The 17,351-nt window shown below is 38.0% G+C and overlaps 1 protein-coding gene across 2 annotated transcripts in view; it reads left to right on the top strand.

The window, feature by feature from the left end:
- The window catches only part of KLHL13 (kelch like family member 13), a gene marked incomplete at its 5' end in the record, with an annotated part of 191,328 nt that overhangs the window by 41,569 nt on the left and 132,408 nt on the right, over positions 1-17,351 (top strand). The gene's annotated exons all lie outside the window — the stretch shown is intronic.

Below are 17,351 nucleotides of genomic sequence, written 5' to 3'. Positions count from 1 at the left end.
AAAGGTATATGTATCAATATATCTATATCTATATCTATATATATATATATATATATATATATATATATTATTGCTTCTTTTCTCTGGAGACCTCCGACTAATACAGGAAAAAATATTTGTGCTGGGGCTTCCCTGGTGGCACAGTGGTTGAGAGTCCGCCTGCCGATGCAGGGAACACAGGTTCGTGCCCCGGTCCGGGAAGATCCCACACGCCGCGGAGCAGCTGGGCCCGTGAGCCATGGCCGCTGAGCCTGCACGTCCAGAGCCTGTGCTTCGCAGCGGGAGAGGCCACAACAGTGAGAGGCCCATGTAACGCAAAAAAAAAAAAAAAATGTGCTTTATTATTTTGAGTATTTTGCTTTTCAGGTCTACCTCTGTGTTTCCTTTTTATCTGGCGCTTTTTGGAATCATGTGACACACTCGTACACAGATGCAGTTCCACGAAAGTGCTGAGAGCTTACTGTGTATACGGTCGTCCCTCAGATCTGCAAGGGATTGGTTCCAGGGCCCCCCACAGATACCCAAATCCTTGGATGCTCAAGCCCCTTATACAAAATGGCCTAGTGCAGTGAATACAGTCTCTCCTCTGTTTCCGTGGGGTTCACATCAGAGGATACCAAGGGCCAACTGAAGAACAAGGTAAACTGCTAGCTATTGTGGCAGCTCCCAGATGAACAAGGCTACGCCTTTGCTCTTGAGGTGTTTAAGACTGGAAATGCTCAGACATCTATGAGATAAGGCAGATTGAGAGCAATTCTGTAAGAGAAAGCTAAGCAGCATGCAGTGGAAATCAGCAGGGAGTGATGACTTATGCTTGGGCAATTGGGGAAGTTTGGGGCTGGTCCTTAAGGATGGGTGGGGCTTAAATTTCTGCCTTGTGGTGGAGGAAGTGGCGTTGTATTAATCAAAGCATATCCCAGAAAGAGGGGATGCGAGGAACAAAGGCCCAGTACTAAGGAAGAAGGGGCCGCACTGGGAATAGTAGAAAAAGGTTACTGTTATTTTGTGAGGCACACTCTCTACGGAGACATCTTCAGAATCAAATGGACCTTAGAAAAGAGACAGCCTGTTTCCTCTCAGCAGCTGTGGGTTGGAATGAATGTGAATGTGTGCAAATGCTTGTATACACCTCTCCGTTTCCGTTTCCTTCCTCCAGAGGTGCTTCTGCTTGGGGACACCACAGCCTTATCATTGAATCTGGTCTGTTGTACTATCTGGGACTGACTTAATTTTACCTTTGGGTTAAGTGTCACTCAGGGGAAGGAAAGAAAATGTAGTTTGGGGTTTGACAATCTCTACTTCTTAATTGTGCTCAGGGCTTATCTCATGGTGGTCATTAGGGTTTGCAGCTTCCTGTGAACGTGGCTGCTGGAATGCTGTGAGGGTATTTTTTCTTTGCTCGTGAGGTATTTTGTAATAACTCAAGTGAGATGACATTTGTGAAAATGCTTTATTAACTCTAAAGTACTGAATGGATAGATGCAGGCATTATCAAAAGGTGGTGGTTGTTTTTTCTAGAAACAGCGAATGCTGTTACTGTCATATTTAAGTTTTTGAGTGAGGGCCTTACTCTAACTTTCTGCAATGGAATATTGGTATAATAGCTTTTTTTTTTTTTTTTTGTGGTACGCGGGCCTCTCACTGTTGTGGCCTCTCGCGTTGCGGAGCACAGGCTCCGGACGCGCAGGCTCAGCGGCCATGGCTCACGGGCCCAGCCGCTCTGCGGCATGTGGGATCTTCTCGGACCGCATGAACCCGCGTCCCTTGCGTCAGCAGGCGGACTCTCAACCACTGCACCACCAGGGAAGCCCTATAATAGCTTTTATAACAGGTTTTGTTCACCTTTTCCAGAATGTCATAGAAATGTAATCAGACACTATTTAGTCTTATGAGTCTGGCTCTTTTACTTAGATAGCATAATACCTTTGAGATTCATCCAAATTGTTGCATGTATCAATAATATTTTCCTTTTTATTGCTGAGTAATATTTTTTGGTGTGAATGTACCGCCATTTGTTTGTTGAAGAACACTTGGGCTGTTTTCAGTTTGGGGTGACTATAAATAAAGCTGCCAAAAATATTTGTTTACAGATTTTTGCTTGAAGATAAGTTTTCATTTCTTAGGGTAAATATCTTGGGGTAGGATTGGTGGATCATATGGTAAGTGTATGTTTAACTTTTTATAAGAAAATGCGAAGCTGTTTTCCAGGGTGGGTACCATTTTCTATTTCTACCCGCAATTTATGAGAATTTCAGTTGCTCAGCATCTTTGCCAGCATCCTGGTGTTGTCTTTTTTTTTTTTTTTAATTTTAGCCATTCTAGTAGGTATGTGTTGGTATCTCATTGTGCTTATTTTTTTAAGTGAATGAGTCTTATTGTATGTAAATTATTCCCTGCTAGCACCTTGGTGTTAGTTTTTTTTAATGTTATCTTATTATATTTTTTTAATGAATTAATTTTTAATATGTAAATCATACCCCAATAATTGATCATTTTTAAAAAGTGCCAGTAACAAAGTAGGAGAAAACGATAGTTACATATAAAAGTGACTAAGGATGCGTATCTAAAGTAGAAAAATAATTCATAAATTTAAAAAGAAAAGCCCGAATCAACTATACTTCAATAAAATACATTTTTAAGAAAAGAAAGCAAAACACAAACAGGGCAAGTGATTGAAATGGTAAATTCACAGAAAAAGACATGTGAATAACTAGTAAGTATAAGACTCAGCCTCACTAGTGAAATATCAGGAAATTCAATGAGGCTTTTTAAAAAAAATGTACATCAGATAAGTCCAGGGGGTGGGCAGGTAATTAAACTCAATCTTCCTGGGAGTGTCAGTTAGTATGGCCTTTGGAACAGTTTCTATTATCTATAAAAACAATACAAATACCCTTCATTCCAGTGATTCTGCTTTGAAGAGTGGATCCAATAGAAAGTCTTTCACATGTGTGCACAGGTGTATGTCTCAACTGAAGAAAAATGCACAACCTAAAGTTAAATTTTCTTTGGGGACCTTACTGAGGACTGTGGTCTGGGACAGCCTCTCAGATAGCTCTGAGGAACTGCTCTGAAGAGGTAGGGGAGTAGCCAGGATATATATGAATTTTAGGGGTTGGGGAATACATGTAGTCAATCTTGGTAAAAGATTACTGCTAATCACAAAAAACAGACATCTCAAGTTAATGATTTTACTGCTTTTCTATGGGATGATGCAAGAATCTGGGGTCATTGAAATTATTTCATAGGTATGCATCCTAACTATCTAGGGCCAATATCCAGAGCACAGAATGTTTTCTGGTTTTTTTTTTCTTTCTTCCTGGATTCCTCTCAGGGCACACCTTCGGGTGACTGGCTACAGTGGCTGGTGGCTTGATGGTAGGCAATGTTCTTTGTTTATTGGAATGGCAGGCAACATTTCCTTTCCACATATGACTCAGAATGTTTATATAATATTACTTGTGTTCTAAAATATATTTTAGTTATTTATTTGGCTGCTTAGTTGTGGCGTGTGGGCTTCTCTCTAGTTGTGGCATGCAGGCTCCAGAGCGCACGGGCTCAGGAGTTGTGGCGCACAGGCTTAGTTGCCTCAAGGCATATGGGATCTTAGTTCCCCGACCAGGGATCTAACCCATGTACCCTGCATTGGAAGGTGGATTCTCAACCACTGGACTCCCAGGGAGGTCCCTATAATATTACTTGTAATGAGGAACTATTGGAAACTTCCGAAGTATGTGCCAGTGGGAGAATGGGTAAAGAATTATTTTATTGCATTCATTTGCATGTACCTAATGACTAATGATTTTGAGCATCTTTTCATGTGCTTCTTGGTTTTTCTTATAACTTTTGGTTAAGTATCTGTTCAGATTTTTTGCTCATTGAAGATTGGATTGTCTTTATTCTTGAATTGTAATTGTTCTTTATAGATTCTGGATGCAAATGCTTTATCAGATGTGGTCTGCAAATATTTTTTTCTTAGATTATTTAGTTTTTTTCTTAGTTTCTTCTTGTTTTCATTCTCTTGATGGTAGCTTTCTCAGAACAAGAGATTGTAATTTTAATAAAGACCAATTTACCAATTTTTTTCTCTCTTGGATTATGCTTTTCATGGCATAGGTATAAAATCTTTGCCTAACCCAAGATCCTGAAGATTTTCTCCCATCCTTTCTTCCAGAAGTTTTATAGATTTGCCTTTTATATTTAGTTCTGTGATCCATTTTGAGTTGACTTAAAGTTTTATTTCCTAGGAATAATTTCATTTGTTTTAACTCAGAGAATAAATATGCTATAGGAGTACAATTGTAGGAGCTATTGTCTCTGGTTGGTATTTTGGAAACATGGCTTTGTCAATGACTTTTAAGCTCTTTTGACCTTGCCCAGCCAGAAGAAATATAGGAGACTTTGTGACTTAGTTACTCAAAAGTGAGTATACCTAAAACAAGTTTCACGAAAACATATTTATCCTAAATACCAGTATTTATCCTTACTACTTTTTCCCCAGCAGTTCTGTTTCATTAAAAACAAATGCTTGTCCTGACCCATTAAACAGATTTCATGTCCCACTAATGGGTCCAGGTCAGTTGAAAAACACTGACTTAACTACCTTAGTTGGAACTCACAGCCATCACTATCTCCACTTATAAACATAACTTGTTGCCCTTTTCTTTCTGTTAAGTAATAATCCTCCTCATTTTTTTCTCTAATCACAATTTAATTTTTGGTATAACTTAGACATTTTTTACATAATACTGCCAGCCATGTTGTCAGAAAATAACAGTAAGTAGAGCATTTTTTCTAGCTTTATCAGGGTATGATTGACACATAATATTGTGTAAGTCTAAGGTGTTGATTTGATACCCTTACATATTGCAAAATGATTACCACCACAGAGTTAGTTAATACTTCCATCATGTTACATAATTACCAGTTCTTTTTGTGTTGAGAACATTTAAGATCTACTGTCTTAGCAACTTTCAAGTATACAGTAAGTATTATTAATTGTAATCACAATGCTGTACATTAGATTCCCAAACCTTATGTATCTTATAACTGGCAGTTTGTACCCTTTGACCAACATCTCCCCATTTCTCCCACCTCCAACTTTCTTTTACTTGTAACGGAAACAGCACTGGCGAGGGATGAGTATGAGGGAAAGGGGCAAGGGCTCACTAACCTTGACAGCTATTCTCATGTTCTGGTAGCATTTGTGTTTTGGGCTACATTGGCTTCATTTTTGCTTCTTTCTATGAGAGTCATTCATTCCTCTCTCTCTCTCTCTCTCTCTCTGAAGATTGGCTTTCTCTGATTCTCTTTGCACATGGCTGCCCCAAGACCTTGAGTTTAATTCTGGCCAGACTAGGATTAAACAGGATAATTAGTTTAGTTTAGGACAAGTTCCACCCCTGCTGCAATCAGCTTTGCCCAAAGAGGGTGGGACCAGAAAATAGAACCCATGTCTATTGTTGTGCATCAAAGATATACAGTTCTCACAGACTGAGAAGGGTGTTGGGTCTCTTAAAAGTTCACTAAGTGCTGGTTGACATACATTTATCTTTTCAAATGTCTTTAAAATAATTTAGTTTTCAGAATATAGAAGTTCATAAAAAGTTTGTAGGATATTAAAAAAACAAAACTAAAATTAGGGATTGCAAAACCAGAAGAAGTCACACTATCATCCAAGAATAACTTTTCTTTTTATTTCCTTCATTTTTTATATAATTACATAACACATAGAAATTTAGTTAAATGTATTGACCACAGAGTGCTCCGTATTTTAAAAAGTGGCAGTCATTTACATACAGAATATCTGTGGATCCAACAAATGGGGGAGTTGGAGGTTAAAGAAAATAGATATTTAAAGTATTAAACATGTAATACAGATTTAAATTGCAGTAAATTTTTCCTCATGGTTTGAATGAAAGCACTTTATTTGTCTAGTTTTCATTTAAATATATTAAAATTCACAATTATCATCAAATAGGGAAGGGAAGATAGGAAAGTAACATTTATTACAACTCTGCTTAGTTAGGCACTTATTATGTTATTCCATTCAGTCCTTATAACTGCCCTTTGAGAAGTAGGTATCCTTATCCCATGGCCAATGAAGAAATTAAAACCTGGGGGAAATAGCTTGCCAATATGTGGCTGGGCTAAGATTTAAGCTCAGGTCTGCATGACTTGCAAGTCTCTTCTCTCCCCACCCTACCCTTCAGGAGCATGAAAAATTTATGTACACAACCTTTCTAGAGGAGGCTATAGGTAGGACTATATAGGAGCCACCCAGCTCCTTTTCTTGTCTATGTACTTAAATCTCAGTTTCAACATCAAACGTGTGGCAGCCATTTCTCCAATATCTGGAGTGAAGAGAGAGTCCTATCAGTTATGTAACGTTAGTCACTTGAGCACCTGGATTTTTCAGAGGTCATTCAACTGATAAATCAATGTTTAAAAATAGCTGTAGCTTCTTCAGTTTGCAAAAAAAAATGTTTTTTAACCTTATATTCTAAAGATTAATGCATGCTAAATTGGGAATTGGGGGTGAAAAAGGGAAAGCTGACCCTTCTTTGTTAGTCTGAATAAACAGGAAGAGGAAAGCAAAGACTGGCTAAGCAGTACAAGACAGTATTTTAAGCTTTCCCCTTTTAATGTGAAAAATCAGAAGAAATATATATTTTAGAAATTTTGTTGAAGACAAATATTTATGACTTAAATTCTTCACATTTTAGTTAGGTGAAACAAATTTAAATTGTTTCTTCTTGATGATGTTGACTGCATAGAGGCAAATATTCATGATTTTTACCGAAGGGTTAATGATAGTTTACCTTCTAATTTATCAGTCTGTAATTTCAGACTTAGTCTGAAAAACTTTAAAGCCACGGCTAGGGTATAATTCCTAAAATAACTAGTTTTTGTGTTTGGATGTGAAGAATATTTATTAAAGTTCTAGCAAAAGATAAGAATGTGCTCTCTTGTAGTAATCCGATCACATGTGGTCTCCCTGGTTTATCACTTAAGATTAAGTTGATATGAATTAAATCTAGCTTAATACTATATTTATTAGGAATTCACAATGACCTTTTTAAAATAGAGGGACAGGAGATGCCGATGAGTTTGATGTTCCAGAATTTATATTGCTGCTATCTTTCAGGACATGAAAGGAGGAATTCAAATCATTGTTTTAGTTCTTGTTTATTCCTTTAGAAGCAATCTTTTCTAGTTAAGTGACAAACTAATAAACCATGACATGCTTTAACCATCAGAGTCTTGACCAAACTGATTTCAGCATTTCTCTTCTAGACGTACCTAATTAAAAGTGACCGTGAGTTACTGACTCAGATGTTGGCCCAGGTTTAGGGAAAATGAAGCCCACTTAGAGTTAATTGGTTGAACCAATTGTCCCCCATTGTTCTTTTCAATGCCACTAATGTTTTTTCTTATTGTCATGCCTAGAAGCAGGGATGTGAGCTTATTAGTGACAGAATTTTCTTCTCCTGAAGTTAAACCCTTGGTATTGTGGCCTCTTGACCTGTTCTTCTTTCTGACTTCTTGAGCCCATTTTCTTAGTCCTCTGAAGTCCAGCCCATAATACCACACAACAGGCCAGTTGTAGTACAACTAAGCTTTTACTCTAGTGGTGAGCATGTTATGTGGGCCATAGACTTTATTTAAAGAATTGATCTATTTAGAGAAGTTCAGCTTCTTGCTACTCTTTCAGGATTTAAGTTCTACTTTTTCTTCACATCTTCTATCTTAGCTTCCTTAATAACCCTGATGATATGGCTGCTGCTGGAATTGGTCTAAGCACCATTACCAAGGGTCAGTTTTGCATATTCACACTTAATTATTGGGTTTAACCCCTTTACTCTTTCTTCAACTTTGTTGCTTCCAATTTCTGGGCTACTGTTTCTTAGTTCTGTTTGTGGAGCTATGAAAGCACCAGTAATGTAGAACATTCTCCTTTTCATCTTGACTAGATTCAGGTCCTGTTTTCGTGTTCTCCTGCTTCAGGTCTCTGTAAGTCACTCTATGTGGCCCTCAACCCTATCTTCCCTGAACTCCCCCTTTTAAATAAAATTTTTGTAGTGTAAGAAATAAAGTTCATAGGTAATATAACCTGCCTATACATATTATAAAACATATAACACCAGGATAATAATATAAAGGATAAATGAGTATAACACCTAACACAGTCTGTGTTTGGGGGTGTAATTGTGAGGGTACTTGTACTAGAGGATGGAATGAAGTAACTGATGCTTGTACCTGCTTCTACAGAGTAAGTTTGTGTTTGTGAGAAGTAAGACAATAATTCTGTATAAGAGGTTCAGGGAAATGAAAAATCAGTCATGCACGTGGACTGTAATAAAAATGTTAGAATAAGTGATAACCGACAAGACTTGTTTGTGTATGATAAGAGAAAGAAGGAAATACTTGAAGTAGAGAAAAGCATGCCAGGACAAATTATAGACTGTCAACATGGAGAAAATGAGGAAGTATGATATTCTCACAAATGACCTGGGCCATATTTGTAGGTCTAGTGACAAAATAATTCCTTATGTTGTGATATGGGGCAGGGTACTGACGAGGTATCACAGAAAGCATATCTTGTATTTTGAAATATGCTATCACCTGTTGAGGCATATTTTGGGTTCCCAGTACTTCAAAAGACCTCAAAGACCATATCCTTCTCTAGGTGATGAGGAATAGAGGATGGGTTAAAAAGAGAAACAATAAAACAAGAAGCTATGCAGAAGTTGTGCAACAGATGTCTCTACACAGAGAAGACTGAAAGACAACAGGCAGCCCCTAACTACTTTCAATATCATCTTTCACAGCAGAGCTTTTTTAGTGTTATGAAAAATTTCAAAAATATATAGTGTGACAATAATCTGAAATATTAAAAGTAACTTTTATCGAGATTGACATGGCTTATGTGGCTACTAATTTAATAACGTTTTGTTTGAAATTTAATAAAAGGATTCTCATATCCTCTGTGACATTTTTGTAGAGGTTTCATTGCTTTTGCTGGAATGCCATTATTGCATTAAAATCCTTTTCAACAAGTGAGAGGTTGAAAATGCTCTAATATATAGAGCATGGAGTGAATACATCATTTAATTTTGATACGATGTCTTTATTTGATTCAAACTTCTATCTCCATAAAGTCTTTGCCCTAAATTATTGGCATTTTCTCTTAACTTTTAATAAAATCTACCTCATATTAGCATATATTAAGAGTGCTCCTGATACCTACCTGTGTTGGGTTTGGTCTGACATAACATTTCTCTCTTCTGGGTTATGGGGTGATTCTTTGTTATGTGGGACTGCTTCACATTTCATGCTTCTGGCTTCTGCCAGAGTGGTTTCCCCCAATAATTAAGAGTTGTAAAAGCACCCCAATGCATTTCCAAAATGCTCCCTAGGGAGTGGTAATCACTGACTCCTTGGCTGTATCTTGCTGTGAGTACATACCTGTATTTCTCAATAGAAACTTGACAAAGTTCACTTATGATTTAAAAACATTTAAGGTCCTTCCCCACGTACTCTTAAAAGGAGGATCTTTTTCACTGTGTGACTATTACAAGCTGAATTGTTTGTGTTTCCTGCTAAATCCAGGTGTTGAAGTCCTAATCACCCCAGTATCTCAGAATTTGGCTGTATTTGGAGATAAGGTGTATTAGGGTGGGCCCTAATCCAGTATGACTGATGTCCTCATAAGAAGAGGAGATTAGGGCACAGAGGGAAGTCCGTATGAAGACACAGGCCATCTGCTGTCTCTCTCAAGGAGAAAGGCCTCAGAAGAAACCAACCTTGCTGACACCTTGATGTCAGACTTCTAGCCTCCAGAACTGTGAGACATACATTTCTGTTATTGAAGCCACCCTGTCTGTGGTACTTGGCTGTGGCAGCTCCAGCAAACTAACACAGTGACCCCTTAATGTGTGTTACTCCTGGTTGGTATACTAGGGTAGCATTGTAATTTAGTGATGGCAGTTCAGGTTTTCAGTGTTAGAATCTTAACTCATACACTTAGTAGCTGTGACATTGGGCACATTAATTAACTTGTGAAGCTTCTTCTTTTTTAATCGTAAAATGAGGATCCAGATACCTTCCTCACTGGGTTGTTTGAGGATTAGGTGAAATAAGTAATGTAAAGTGCATGGTACATAGAGGACTTCCATAAATATTAGTTCTCTTTTCATCTGCCTCCACTTTTAGGTGTGTTTTGATGTTTCTAAACGGATGTAAAGCATGCTTGGGAGATGAACCTTTATTGTGGGATTTCAGGCTGCCAGATTGGTGGATGGGGGAGAGGTTTGCAGGCAGTTGGGTATTTTCAGTAGCTTAAGTCAATAATGTGCATATAATGCTTTGCAGTTTACAAAGTACCTCACATTCACTTATACATGATTCACAGTCATTAAACCTAATTGTGCCTCAGAAGATATTATTGTAGCCTTTGTTTTTTTTTTGTTTTTTTTTTTTTTTTGCGGTACGTGGGCCTCTCACCGTTGCGGCCTCTCCCGTTGCAGAGCACAGGCTCCGGACACGCAGGCTCAGCGGCCATGGCTCACGGGCCCAGCCGCTCCGCGACATGTGGGATCTTCCCGGACCGGGGCACGAACCCGTGTCCCCTGCATCGGCAGGTGGACTCCCAACCACTGCACCACCAGGGAAGCCCTGTAGCCTTTGTTTTGCTTGTCTAACTTCTTTTAAGACACAGGAGACCTGTCCTCTGGGAATCCATAGTGTTAAGTCTTCCTTTTCTGTGTTCTGTTTCCCCATAGTGTACATACCTTTATTCATAGCACATATATGCTCTACTTTAATGGTCTGTTTTCCCCATGAGATTGAGTTCTTTGAAGGTGGTGACTGTTCCCTATTCATCTCAGTATCCCTAATGCCCTACACAGTGTCTAGTTCTTTGTAGGTGTGCTCTGAATTACATATCACTAACCTTTTTTCAGTGATGTTCAGTGCTAGGTACTTTTACTGTCCATTTTACAGATGAGAATTAAGTGCCCAGGGTCACACAATTCAGTGGTTAGAGCTAGAATTTGAACACAGGCTAGCTACTTGCAGAGTCCATGTTCTTAACCATGAGAATGGAAGGGTTGTATGTGGGATACTGTATGGGAGTGTTGCCCAGAGACAGTGTAGAGCATTTCATTGGGAGGATCAAGAGCCTGAAGCACACCTAATATGGAGGCAGGTTGGGGTGTGTATGTGTCCTGAGTCTTGGAAAGGAAGTTTTATTCAAATGTACACACTTTTTTCTGTATTATTTCTACTAGTAATGGAGGTGCAGACAGTAAACTAGATCTCTCATGTGCATTTTCTTCATTAATGTATTTGTATAGTGATGAGGAGTGAATTTTTCTTGCTATAAGCTCCCAGATCTCTTAATATGCATGTTATCTTTACCCCCTAATTCTTTATACATTACAAGATTTATCTTAATAGCAGGGTTAAAATGGTTCATATAGCTTTAGGGAATTTCCTATATGTTGATTGAAAATAAGGTGATAAAAAGTGAAGGTGCTGCTCATGACAGTTAAAACCTCAGATTTCTTGATTCCTTGGGAAATGAACCATTCTTGCCTTTTTTTTTTTTTTTTTTTTTTGCAGTACGTGGGCCTCTCACCATTGTGGCCTCTCACCATTGTGGCCTCTCCCACTGCGGAGCACAGGCTCCGGACGCTCAGGCTCAGTGGCCATGGCTCACGGGCTTAGCCACTCCGTGGCACGTGGGATCCTCCCAGACCGGGGCACCCACCCGTGTCCCCTGCATCGGCAGGTGGACCCTCAACCACTGCGCAACCAGGGAAGCTCTAGACTTTTTCTTTTTAAATAACAATTTACCCCCTTAACACCAATGTATTTTTCATTTTAAATACTTCAGTTAAATATAGTTCTTGCTGACTCGCAGCCATCTTTACAGCTATTACTGAGAGTCTCTTAGAGATGCCCATAGGACCTGTTGAGACTTGTAAAACTGTTTGCTTCTGTAATATATGATCCCAGAGTGTTGTGCTCTGCTTACCCTCCTTGAACTGGTTTTTATGATTTTCTCCTTTCTATTGCTGTCAGATGTCATACGTTGCAGTTGTCACTATGCCTTCCTGTGGCTCCCTTCTTGCCCCCCTAATGATTTGTTGCAGGCTTAAAACCAGTTTGCCAAGCTTCTTAGGAATTGTACTCGAAGGACTAAGGGGCATGTTAGTTACTAACATGAATGTGCATTTGTGCTTGAACTTTGTGACATCTGTTTTGTCTCTGAGGCCTTTTAGTTACTTATTTCTTTGCTACACTTTGAATAGATGGAGTTCCCCCCAAATTGATTCATTCTAGGCATTATATTGTAAGATATTGTACATTTTCATTTTATGTGTTAAGGATTGCTTGGCTTTATATTCAGGTAATTTTGCTATAGATTGTTTTAGTGACATTTTGTGATGGGATATTATTGGAAAGTAAAATTCTTTCTGCTTTACTGAAAGAAATGGTGCTCTAATTTATCCTGTTAAAAAGTGGGAAAATGTCCCCAAATATTTTCAGTGGTAGTTTTGTGACCAACATTCATTTTAGGCACCTTGCACTTGATCCAGGAGAGATTCCTGGGTTAGATTCCTGGCTGTTTTGACATTGGACACGTTATTTAATATCTGGGTCTCAGGGTCCTCATTGGTGAATTTCAGATAATTATGTCTGCCTTCACGGGTATTGAGAATTGCTGGAAATGTACACACTAGTTATTTAGGAGAGTACTTGGCAAGTAGTTGGTTTTTATCAAATGCCCAATAATGTATGGTTAATCCTCCACCATGTTGTGCATCTAGCAACTCTTGATAAGTAATTATAAGTTGAGGAAATAATATCTTCTATCATAATTAAAAACATACATGCCATTTTTTGCATCATCTCACTTTATTCTCCTGCTTTACAGTACTCATAGCAGCGTTAAATTATATTTTTGCTGCTGCCACTGCTTTCACTGCTGTCCTTGTAGTTTATTAGGTGAATGAATGGACAGCATGGAAAAAAGTAGGATAAATATTATCTGTTTTTACAGATAAGATTGTTGAGGCTTTGAAAGGTAAATGGCCCAAAGTCACACAGCTAGAAATCGGTTGAGCGAGGACTTTGGACTCGTCCTGGAAGCATTGCCTGTAGATCACTTACTGGAAGTGTCTTCCAATGACAGAGAGCCAGAAATGAACATAGTAAAAGTCAACATGTAAAAAAGTATACCTCGGAAGTAAAAATGGATCTTATGGGAAAAGTAAAGATTCTAGGAAGAAGGGCAATACCAGCACTTTTCCTCTTTTTCCTTATTCCCTAATTGGACAGTGTGCATTTTTTTCTAAGTATAATTTTGAACTTTGTTGGAATTAAATAAGAGTATTGCTTTTCCTTAGAATCATCAATTTGGTTAATGGCACTACCATCCATCAATCACCCAATATATAAAAACTTTACTGATAATTTTCACTCCTCTCATCCATCCAATTAGTTAATTAAATCTGTCCACTCTTCATTACCACTGTTTTGTCCCCAGGCCTCCCTGTCACTCTTTTTAGACCATCACAACAGTTTGCAACCTGTTCTCACCGTCACCCTCTCCACTTACCCACTGGTTTTCCACACTGTGCTTGGTGCCCCACAATTCCTCTTGCCTGATTTTGACACTGTCCTCACTGTTTCCCAAGTTTTTTGCGCTTACCGCTTTTCTGGTACATTTATCCTGATGTAGAAATCACATGTAAAAGGGAGGATGAGTGATTGATACTTCCCCTTTATTTATTTTCCAGTTTTCAAAATAATGGGCTGGTTCTTTAGCACCTTCCAAAGATGATCACTAATCATTTTTAGCATGATTATGAACCTTGAATTTAAACATATATGATGTGCTTCAATCCCTATAGTTATTACCCTTATTGATCCTCAAATGATCCCATATTTGGGCAATGGAAGCTTATTTATATTGGCCTCAGAGTCCTTTTGACGTGCCCTAGGAGTCTTTGATGGCTTCCTTACTTTTCAGTATAAGATATTCCAGGGTCCTCTGCTGTAGACCCCATCATCAGCCATTTAAAAAATGGAGCCCTTGTTTCTTCTTTTGGAGGGGAATGTTATTTAGATATCACAATATAATTATTAGGAGTATTATTGCTACTAGATGGGTCATTGTTTTAAAGCCTTTCCTGGATACACAACTATAATTTTTCTTTAAGATAAACTATATCATGAGTTCTTATTGATAAAGACAATTCAAACTTAATTAACCTCAATGATATTACATATGTATCCCCTTTCGACAAATACAAAGATTCAGTGATACCTACATAACTCATTTTGTTTATCCCACCATATATACACAACAGCCTCAGAATAACAATACAGCACAACCGTCAACAACGTGATTTTTGGAAGCAATTTACAATATGTGTGTTTGCATGTGTGCACAGTTGCACTTTTGGGCAGGCCTTTTTTGTCCTTAAAGTATATCCCATTAGAAATCTACACTTAAGTTGTGTTTTAAAGTCACTTGACTTGTTGTAAAGCAGAAACTAACACACCATTGTAAAGCAATTATATTCCAATAAAGATGTTAAAAAAATAAATTAAAAAAATAAAGTCACTTGAATTATAATTTCTGTTTCTGCAGTCATACAACCAACAGGATACACAGTTTGGGCCATTTATTTAATTTTACTTTTGATTTTTAATATTGGTTTTTAAATATAATTTTGAATTAGGTATGATGTCTACACAGTTCAAAAGTCAAGTCTACAGAAGACATATTCAAAGAAGTCCAACTATTACCTTTCTCTCCTCATATAGGTAACCATCCCTCATCCTTTCTTAGATAAACAGTAGCACACTGTGCACACTGAGGGGTTTTTTTTTGTTTATTTTTGTTTTGTTTTGCTTTGCTTAGGAATATATTCTGGAGATAACCTTGCAGTAGGGTATGGAGATATTCCTCATTCTGTTCTATAGCTGCTCAGTACTCCATTGTGTATGTGTATAGTCGTTTATTCAGTCAGTTCCTTATTGATGGATATTTGGACTATTTCTGCTTTTGCAAATAGTGCTGCAGTGAATAGCCTTGTGTATATAATAAGAAGATCTTAAGTTGGATCTCTAAGACGATTTCTACCTTAATGAAACTTAAAGACATCTAGCGCAGTGTGGTAATGAAAATGTGAAATAACAGGTAGTTAGTTAGTTGGCCTTTTCATGGTGATATAGGTTATTGTAATAGCAGATGGTTTGCTCAAGGTTTTTATTCAATTCCCTCACTTGTAATTGGCTATAACTTGCACCTCTCTGCTTCAGTGAGATGTTGTGAAGATCACATAGACTTAACGTAGCAGCAGTGTAAGACTGACATGAACTTATTAAAAACAACGTATTTACATGACCCCTTGATGTATCCCTTTTTCCTTTTCCCGTCTTTTTTTTTTCTCTCATAATTTCTAAGCACTTTGGTTAAAGCTCTTTTAAGCAAACTGTTTTTTGTCCTTGATAAAGCAGATAAAGGATTCAATACAAGTGCCTCTGAGCTCTTGCCCAGGAGAGTGATGGGAGGTTGGGCCTCTGTACTGGGGGTGGCTATAGGTCTCTCAGCTGGACTGCTGGCCATCTTTCTGTATGAAGTCTAGAGGAAACGAGGTTTTCAAGCATGAGTCCTGAACTTTGAAGGGAGATGGAAGTTCTAAATATAAGCCTTGGTGTTCTGGACACTTGCAATTGAACTTTGTTCTTTCTCTTTTAAATACTAGCTGAAACCAAAGCCTTACACCTATCTTTTATTATTAGTAATATGAAATTCAGAAAAGAAGGGAGAAATATTTTAATTAGAAATATTAGAAAAAATTTTATGTGTGTTTCTGTAAGTAAATATGTAGACAATTGTAAAAGTTATGTTTTCTAGTCTACTGGGGAAGATGGAGCAGTCGTTGGAAATGGTAAGTAATAAAAATATTTCACAGAGTGAAGTCTTATTTTTTTCCCAGTGATCTTTCTTTCTTCACTCTTATTAAAAAATCCACGAAGCTGTAGTTCATAGGGCAGACTCAAAATCCACAGCCACCCTCACTGGCCATCTTCAATTCCCATGGTTTGCCTTACTAGCAATCATTTCCTCAAATTAGGGCTGTCAGATTTAGCAAATAAAAATACAAGATGCTCATATAATTTGAATTTCAGGTAAAAAACAACTAATATTTTTAGTATAAGGAAGTTCCATGCAATATTGTAGACATTTTTGTTGTTGTTGTTGTGGTATGCGGGCTTCTCACTGCTGTGGCCTCTCCTGTTGCGGAGCACAGGCTCCGGATGCGCAGGCTCAGTGGCCATGGCTCACGGGCCCAGCCGCTCCGCGGCATGTGGGATCTTCCCAGACCGGGGCACAAACCCGTGTCCCCTGCATCGGCAGGCGGACTCTCAACCACTGCACCACCAGGGAAGCCCCTGTCGACATTTTTATACTACAAATGTACTCACTGTTTGTCTAAAATTTGAGTTTGGCTGGTTATCCTATATTTTACCTGGCAACCCTCTTCCAAACCAAGTACATTAAAGCCTCATTTAACAAGTCAAGGGCCTTTAAGTGATATTAATTGATGCCACCATGCATTGAATTCTCTTGACTAGGAGTCTCTTCACTAGTTGTCCTTCCAGTTTTGTTTGTACTGCTTATGTCATCGTTTCAGTGGTTTGGTATGAAACAAACCTCTTTATGCCTTTTGTGCTGGTTACTGTGATTACATTATTTAAAATATTACAGTCACCATTCAAATGTGAGTGTGAAAAGAGAGCTGTTTCTAAGAAAAGGGAGTTGAATGTATTGGGGTGACTCTTGAAATTTCAGGGCTCCATTTAAATGCTTAAAATTTAAAAAGCTGGCATTGGGTTATGGGTGAGATAGCTGCAGTGCCCTGCTGAGCCATACAGAAGCCTGAGGAAATTTTTTAAAAAATCAGTAATACTGATGCTATCTTTATTTAAAGTACTGATTTTGTTCATCATGGGTTTTCTGTGTTAATTTAGATTTTTTAAAAAACAGGTTTATTGAGTTTTAATTCACATACCAGAGGATTCATTCATTTAAAATGTGCAATTCCTATTTATAATAGCCAAGGCATGGAAACCACCTAAATGTCCATTGACAAATGAGTGGATAAATATGTGGTACATTTATACAATGGAGTATTACTCAGCCATAAAAAATGATGAAATAATGCCATTTATAGCAACATGGATGGACCTAGAGATTATCATATTAAGTGAAGTAAGTCACACAAAGACAAGTATCATATGATATCACTTATATGTGGAATCTGAAA

This window comes from Mesoplodon mirus (assembly GCF_964341445.2).
Source record: "Mesoplodon mirus genome assembly, chromosome: X".
Lineage (NCBI taxonomy): Eukaryota > Metazoa > Chordata > Mammalia > Artiodactyla > Ziphiidae > Mesoplodon > Mesoplodon mirus.
Note: the sequence above shows the minus strand (reverse complement) of the source record. Positions and strands in the feature narration are given on the sequence as shown.